The 7,626-nt window shown below is 48.9% G+C and overlaps 1 pseudogene across 1 annotated transcript; it reads left to right on the top strand.

Annotated features, from left to right (window-relative positions):
* Nucleotides 1-336: 336 nt before the first annotated feature.
* LOC308171189 (protein regulator of cytokinesis 1-like) lies at nucleotides 337-5,501 on the top strand (annotated as a pseudogene). Its single transcript has 3 exons — nucleotides 337-748; nucleotides 3,856-4,581; nucleotides 4,773-5,501. The product of its transcript is annotated as a protein regulator of cytokinesis 1-like (transcript).
* The last annotated feature ends 2,125 nt before the right edge of the window (nucleotides 5,502-7,626 follow it).

Here is a 7,626-nt window from a genome sequence, read left to right as displayed (position 1 = left end):
TGGCGCCATGCAGGATGAACTGCTGCGCGATCAGATTGTAGAGAAGACAAACAATCCGCGCATACGTGAAAGACTGTTAATGGAAGAGACTCTGACATTGGACAGAACTCTGGATGTAGCGAGGCGCACTGAAGCTGCCATAGCTGACGCCAAAGCCATTGCTGACACTAGGGATGTGGCTGCCGTTCACGTGAAAATGAAGGCAGGCAATTTCAAGCCAAACCGCGGCAAGCCTAAAATGGACGGGAATCACACCACCTGCTACCGCTGTGGGTCAGAGGTCAGTATGTTGTCCTCCTCAACATACCCCATGTTGAGGAGGAGCGGGGGAACAGCATGCTCCAGCAGGAGAAGGACATCCGGACTCGGGTGGAGGTTCTGTTGAAGGAGAATAACCAGAGGATGCAGCAGCTCAAAGCCCTGGTCGAGCAGGACCAGGACCTGTGTGACATCCTCTGCGCCCAGCCCTTCTCCATCGCCCCCAAGGACGTCCCCTCTGTGGAGCAGCTGGACAGCTTCCGCAAGCACATCGCCAGCCAGAACGCAGAGATGAGCCAGAGGCACGCTGAGTTTGTGGGCCTCAAGAGGAAGATCGTCCTGTGCATGGATGAGCTGGAGCAGCTTTGAGAAGGACATCGTGTGTGAGGATGAGGAGGCTTTCTGCCTGTCCAGAGAGAACATTGCATCTCTGAAGGTTCTCCTCTGCCAGCTGGAGGAACGTACGGTGGAGAACGAGGCTGTGTGTGAGGCAGTGATGCCGGTAACGCGATACTAAGTATCGCGATACTCTAATCTGATTACTTTTCCCAGTAACGAGTATTCTATCGCGATACTATTTCCAAATCAGTAATCTGATTAAAGTTACTTATTCGAGTGACTGTGCGTTACTATTGCGTTACTACCTCATAACTTAGGCTAAATGCAGTATTTCTTTGTAATGTTCGATAGTAAACAAACATTTATTGCTTTTCTCGCGTCTTGGGGAGTGACGTCAGTGATCACGTTTTCAACACGAGGTGCAGCAGAATCGCTCACGTGTATCACCACGCTGATTGCACAGTGTAAACAGAAGCGTATAATGGAGCGAGAACAGAGATATGCGTTAAATAGCTGGAAATATAGGGATTATTTTGAGTTTGTGTCAGCAAAGGATGACAAGAACATAAATGTTCGTTGTACACTCTGTGCTGGAAAGAAAATATTGTCCTGTGGTAAAACCACAACATCAAATTTAAAGAAACATTTGGAATCTCTGCACAGCACAGTCAAGCTCGCGGAGAAAGTCCCAGAGACCGCGGCCTCGACTTCTGCGGGAGGTCCCACACCGCTCAAGCAACAAAAGCTGGACTTCAGTAGGCCTACAAAATCACAACCTGTAAGTGTGGGAGAGTTGAATAAATTGGTCGGGCGGTATGTTGTAGAGGAAATGCTGCCCATAAACACAGTTGACTCGCCCTCTTTCCGTGCCATCATTAACAAGATCCCCACTACTACCAATGCCGAGCTACCTCACAGAACATCTTTTTCTTCGTACTTGGAGAAGGAGTATGCAGAGATGGAAAAACATCTGAAGGCTGCGCTGAACGAGGTCGACTATGTGTCAACTACAGCGGACATTTGGACAGCTAACAATAGGAGCTATATGGGAGTAACGCTCCACTGGATTAGTAGATCCACATTAGACCGCAACAAGGCTGCATTGGCGTGTAGGAGAATCCGCGGTAGACACACGTATGATGTTATTGGTGCAGAAATCGAAAACATTCACTCTTCATATGGACTAATCAACAAAGTAGTAGCAACAGTGACAGATAATGGATCTAACTTTGTCAAGGCATTTCAAGTCTATCAGCCTGCTGTCACAGAGTCCGATGATGAGACGGTGGAGGAGGCCACGGATGATGTCACTTTTTTAGATGTGTCAGAAATCCTATCAGCTGAGGATGATAGTGATGGCCAGCTGATTCTTCCCCCGCACCAAAGGTGTGCTTCACATACCCTCAACCTTATTTCTACAAGTGATGTGGAGAAGTACATCACTTCCAAACCAGAGAGCAAGGCTGTGTATAGGAGCAGCACAGCAAAATGCACAGCTCTCTGGACGAAAGCAAGCCGATCTACCGTTGCGTCAGAAACGGTGGAGGAGGTTAACAAAAGAAAGCTCCTGGTACCGACATCCACAAGGTGGAATTCCTTTTACGAAGCCATAAAGAGAATCGCAGAAATCCCCATGAATGAGCTGACTACTCTGTGCAACAAGCTGGGAGTGAAGTGCTTCAAAGACCAGGAGTACCAGTACCTGCATGAGTACTGTACCGTCATGAAGCCTCTAACTATAGCACTGGATATCCTACAAGGTGACTGTCCGTATGGGACTTTACTGCCCACACTTGAAGTCCTGATGCAGAAGACCCTTGCTGTGAAAGACACCCTATCCAAGATGACTGCAGGCCTTCCAGATGCCATAGTGCAGGTATGCTATGTTGTTCCATCTTAAAGATAAATAAATACATTTTCATTGCACTATTCATGAACATGGAGCAGAGTCACACCATACTGCAGTATGTAGGTTGTCAGTTGCACAAACTAATTGCATACATAATTAGTAAATAAAGGTATAAATAATAGACCTTATAGGCTACAACTAGATAATAATAAACATATCAAATTATATCTTTCAGGCTATCCAGACTCGTTTTGCCAGTGTGCTGGACAACAAAGATGCCCTTCTCGCAGCTGCTAGTTGTCCAAAATTCAAACTCCGATGGCTGAGAGATGAAGGTAGGAGGGAGCAAGTAAAGGAGCTTCTCACAGCAGAATGTCGCAAAACTGCTCCTGCAGCACAGAGCCCTGCCAGTGTACCCACCACGACTGCCAACCAAGGCGAGATGGACTTTTTTGCTTTTGAGGCGGAGCCAGAGGAGACCTACTCGGCAGAAAAGGAAGTCATGGACTACTTGAGGTCAGGGCATGAGCTTCAGATTCTGAATCAGTATCCAAACATTAAGAACATTTTCTTGAAGTATAACACTCCAACCCCATCTAGCGCTCCTGTAGAGCGGCTCTTTAGTCTGGGAGGTTTGGTGCTCACGCCTAGAAGGAACAGACTTTCTGACAAGAGGTTTGAGAAGCTTCTGTTAATGAGATACAACCACTGGTTTACTCGCCCCTTTCCACTGTTTCACTCATAGTGTGTTCATGGCCTCCATAGCGTGTTCATGGCCTCCATAGCGTGTTCATGGCCTCCATAGCGTGTTCATGGCCTCCATAGCGTGTTCATGGCCTCCATAGCGTGTTCATGGCCTCCATAGCGTGTTCATGGCCTCCATAGCGTGTTCATGGCCTCCTTCCAGTCTTGACAGCTGAGTTCACTCTTCATTGATAAACTCAGACTCACCCAGTTTAGGATTAGGATTATATTAGGATCATATCTGAATGGTCAGGGTAGGTTTTAGGTTTTGTGAAACCACTCCTTGCTAGTTACTGTTAAATAAAGATTATATTTATTTTATTGTTTAAAAACAAGTATTTATGTTGGGTGAGGCAAAGAAAGACTCTTTATTTTGTTGTTTTAAGTTATTGTTTAAAGTTTAATTATGTAATTTAAGTTACTGTTAAAATAAAGTGAGTTTTGGCAAAACCAGTTTTCATTTTTATGTTGCGGGGGGGGGGGGGGGGGGGGGGTCGGGTGCCTAGGCAGCTGCCAATAGTAACTAAAAAAGTAACTAGTAATCTAACTTAGTTACTTTTAAAATCAAGTAATCAGTAAAGTAACTAGATTACTTTTTAAAGGAGTAATCAGTAATCAGTAATCAGAATACTTTTTCAAAGTAACTGTGGCAACACTGGTGTGAGGCCCACCGTGAGAGGGTCCAGAAGCTGTGGGACCGGCTGCAGGTCCCGGAGGAGGAGAGAGGGGCCTTCTCTGATCACATGGTCCAGTCCAAGAAGAAGAACCTGGAGGCGTTACAAGAGGAGATCAGGCGTCTGGAGGAGCTCAAACTGCTGAACATCCGTCACGTCACCGAGGCCATCCGGTCAGAGGTAGCTGTGCTATGGGAGAGGTGCTTCCTCAGCACTGAACAGCGGCAGGCCTTCGCTCCCTACTTTAGCGAGGAGTACACTGAGGAGCTGCTGGGTCTGCACGAGGGTGAGATCCTGAGGCTGAACCAGCACTTTGAAGAGCACAAGGAGCTGTTTGAGGGGGTCCACCACTGGGAGGACAGCTGGAGGCTCTTCCTGGATCTAGAGAGAAAAGCCAAAGACCCCACCAGGTTCACCAACAGAGGAGGGGCCCTCCTCAAAGAGGAGAGACAGAGGTCAGAGTTGCACAAAAGCCTGCCCAAGCTTGAGAAGAAGCTGAAAGCCCAGATAGACGTGTGGGAGCAGGAGCAGGGGTGGGACTTCCTGGTCAACGGACAGCAGTTCCTGCAGTTTGTGGAGGAGCAGTGGGAGACGCACCGCGTAGAGGAGGAGCAGGAGAAACTGGAGAGACAATTGAAGGAAAGCAAGCAGACAGAAATGGATATGCTCTATGGAACGTCCGTCAGAACACCAACTCAAAGGAGGTTCCTTGGCACTGTGACCCCCAGTTTATAGTATAGTGGATAGTGTACATAGCCTTTATTTATGTAAACCAGCTCCTTCCCTTCTTGTGATTTTTTTTTAAAGTTTTTTTTTTTTCTTCCCTTTCCTAACACCAGGGGAGCCACCCCTCCTAAATTTCGTTGTTTGGTACCTGTACTGTAGCAATGACAATAAAGACCAAAGACCAAAGACCATTCAAAACACGAAAGCTCAATGCCACCTCCAGCATCTCTAGCGCCAACTCTAACAGCACCGTCCGCTCAGCTTTTGGTGGAACTATCTGCCATTCACCTGTGTCCCGCCCCCCACTGTCTGCAAACAAGGTTATGGCGGTGCGAACCCCAGGGCAAGGGAAACCTCCCCACTCAGGGCTACAGGAGCGACTCAACAAGGAGAACGCCGGCGTGTTGAAGACCCCGGCAAGTCCACATCCTAACTTCAGCATTAACTCCGTTGCCAGCACTTATTCAGAGTTTGCGGGCTCGGCCACGCCCACAGGGGTGGTCCTACCCGGGGGCTTCACACTCATGTCTGGCGCCCCCCTCCCCCTGAACCAGCTCCACGCCCTGCAAGGCCACGCCTCCATCGCCACGGCGACGGCCGCCATGCACACACAGCCAACCACGCTGCTCCGCCTGCCCAACGTAACAGGAGGAGGGATGTCTCAGCACCTGCAGACCCTCCAGGTTCACCCCAGCTCCGTCTCCCCGACCTCTGACCTCCCTGTCTACACCACCTGTACAGGTGGTGTTCCCCAGGTGTTCCTGACCGGGCCTCCAGGTACTGTTCAGATCCCTGTGTCAGCGGTCCAGCTCCACCAGACTAGGGAGGAGTCTCCACGCTATCCTCCCAGGGAGAGGAAGAGACCAAATTACTTTGGGGACCGTGTAGGAAGTCAGGACCAGGCACAGTAACCAATCGAAATGGCAGACGTCGCATGTCCCGCTGACAAGAAGGCACCCCCCAAGTTCAAACTTTGTTGTAAACTAAAACACAAATTTAAGGGCATGAAATGCCAGTATACTTTGAGTAAGTACACAGAAGTATAAAGTCTGTACAACTTGAATGTACTTTAAGTAAGTTTAGGAAAAAACGATAATATATTTAAGCATATTATTTATAAAAAAAATTGAAGTGGATCCCATCTTGCCAAAGACTGCGAGAGCGGCGTAAAATGCTCGGAGTGCGACAGCACTAGACACGATGCGGCCATGCACCCCGGCCCATCGCCTCAAACAAACAACAAGGCTCCTCCACCGTCACAAGAGAACGGTGGGGAGGAAGAAGTGCAACCTAAAAAAACTGAAGTGGATGAAGCTGAGGTCAGCGACACTGAAGTCAGCGACATAGAGGTCAACACAAGCTGCACAGAAATATGCAGTCCAGGACAGTGGAGCCGTTCATGCTCAAAGATTTGCTTAGCAATGATCTATCCCAAAGGATCAAACGATAAAGCTATAAAAGCTTATGTAATGATGGACGACCAGAGCAACCGCTCTTTAGCCAGACCAGAGCTCTTCGAACCAGAGTTTGCGGGCTCGGCCACGCCCACAGGGGTGGTCCTACCCGGGGGCTTCACACTCATGTCTGGCGCCCCCCTCCCCCTGAACCAGCTCCACGCCCTGCAAGGCCACGCCTCCATCGCCACGGCGACGGCCGCCATGCGAAAAAAAAACAGGAACAAAAAAAAGAGGGAGAGGCGTGACAAGACAAAGAAGATTGAGATCACCAATAAGATCACCAAATTGGGGGGTGTCTGGCGATCCCTCACAGACATGGATGTCAATCTTGCAGGTCTTGGAGGTGATAAGGGGAAAAAAGCAGCCTTACTCACTCAGTTACAGTTTCACAAGACGGTCCTTAGAGCAGATAGGAGAAGGGAACTTTTCCAACAAACTGACCAGTGATGGAAAAGTTCACGTCTTCTCTTTGGAGGAGTTGACCTCAAATTTAGCAGAAGTTCTGCACATAAACCAGTTGGAAAGTGCAGAAGCAGAGGAAGAAAATGAAACTGATCTGCAGCCTTCTCTAACTTATAGGACACAAGAAGAAGCCATGACAAGACTTGTTGAAGAGAAAAGGAAGTTGTCCGAGAAATTGAGTGCATCAAGGAAGAAAAGACAGACAGAAACACAGAAAGAGAACATCTGAGACTACATAAAACAACCTGAGAAGTTAGTGGGCCAGAGGGTGCAACACAACTGCTGCGAAGAAAATGATTCAGCAATATATATTATATGTAAACAGTGTAGTGATGGTCTTTCTGGCTTGAGTGGGTACTACCAGACGGACGAAGACTCTGACCAGTGGCGGCTGGCCAATAAAGGGCGCTAGGGCGCCGCCCCCACCTTCCAACGCAGCCCCACTTCCAGTTGCTACTTGTGTTGCTGTTGTGTTGTGTTGCTACTTGTGTGCTACTAGCCTGGCCGTGCTGTGCTACTACCCTCGTCCCGGGAGGTAGCTACCGCTCCCTCCCCGGTTCGGGGGTTGCCATCTCCGCAGGTGAGTGTCGGTCCTTCCCAGCCTTCACTCACTGCTGCGCGATTTGGTCGCTGGCATGGCACGGCTAGGCTGGCCGGCCGCGCGGGTTCGGTCCCAGGCTGGCAACGGCAACGGCGGCACCGCCTGTCGTTTTGCCCTGGACTCCCGGCCATCCCACCTGCCCCCACCTCCCCCTGCCCTTCTCTCGTCTCACCTACACTCTGCCGCCGCCACATCCATCGAGGCTCCCAGCAACACCAACACCGGACTCTACACCACCACCCCCCTCCCCGTTCGCTGACTCTGTGTTCCATGTTACTCGTTGTTGTTACTTGTTGTTTTTGTGTCTCCCATATATGTGTATCCTATATTGTCAGCGTCTTTGAGCCATGGAAAAGCGCTATATAAATTCAATAAATTATTATTATTATTATTACTTATGTTGTTATGTTATGTTACTTGTAAAAGATTTTTTAAAATAAACATTGTTATCTGTGTGTGTGTAAAATTCACTGTGAAAATACATAGGGGAGGAGTCGGGGCGCCGGCCGAATGGCA

Source organism: Nansenia antarctica (assembly GCF_963989245.1).
Source record: "Nansenia antarctica genome assembly, chromosome: 15".
NCBI lineage: Eukaryota > Metazoa > Chordata > Actinopteri > Argentiniformes > Microstomatidae > Nansenia > Nansenia antarctica.
The sequence above is the reverse complement of the archived record's forward strand: the minus strand, read 5'-3'. Positions and strand labels throughout refer to the sequence as shown.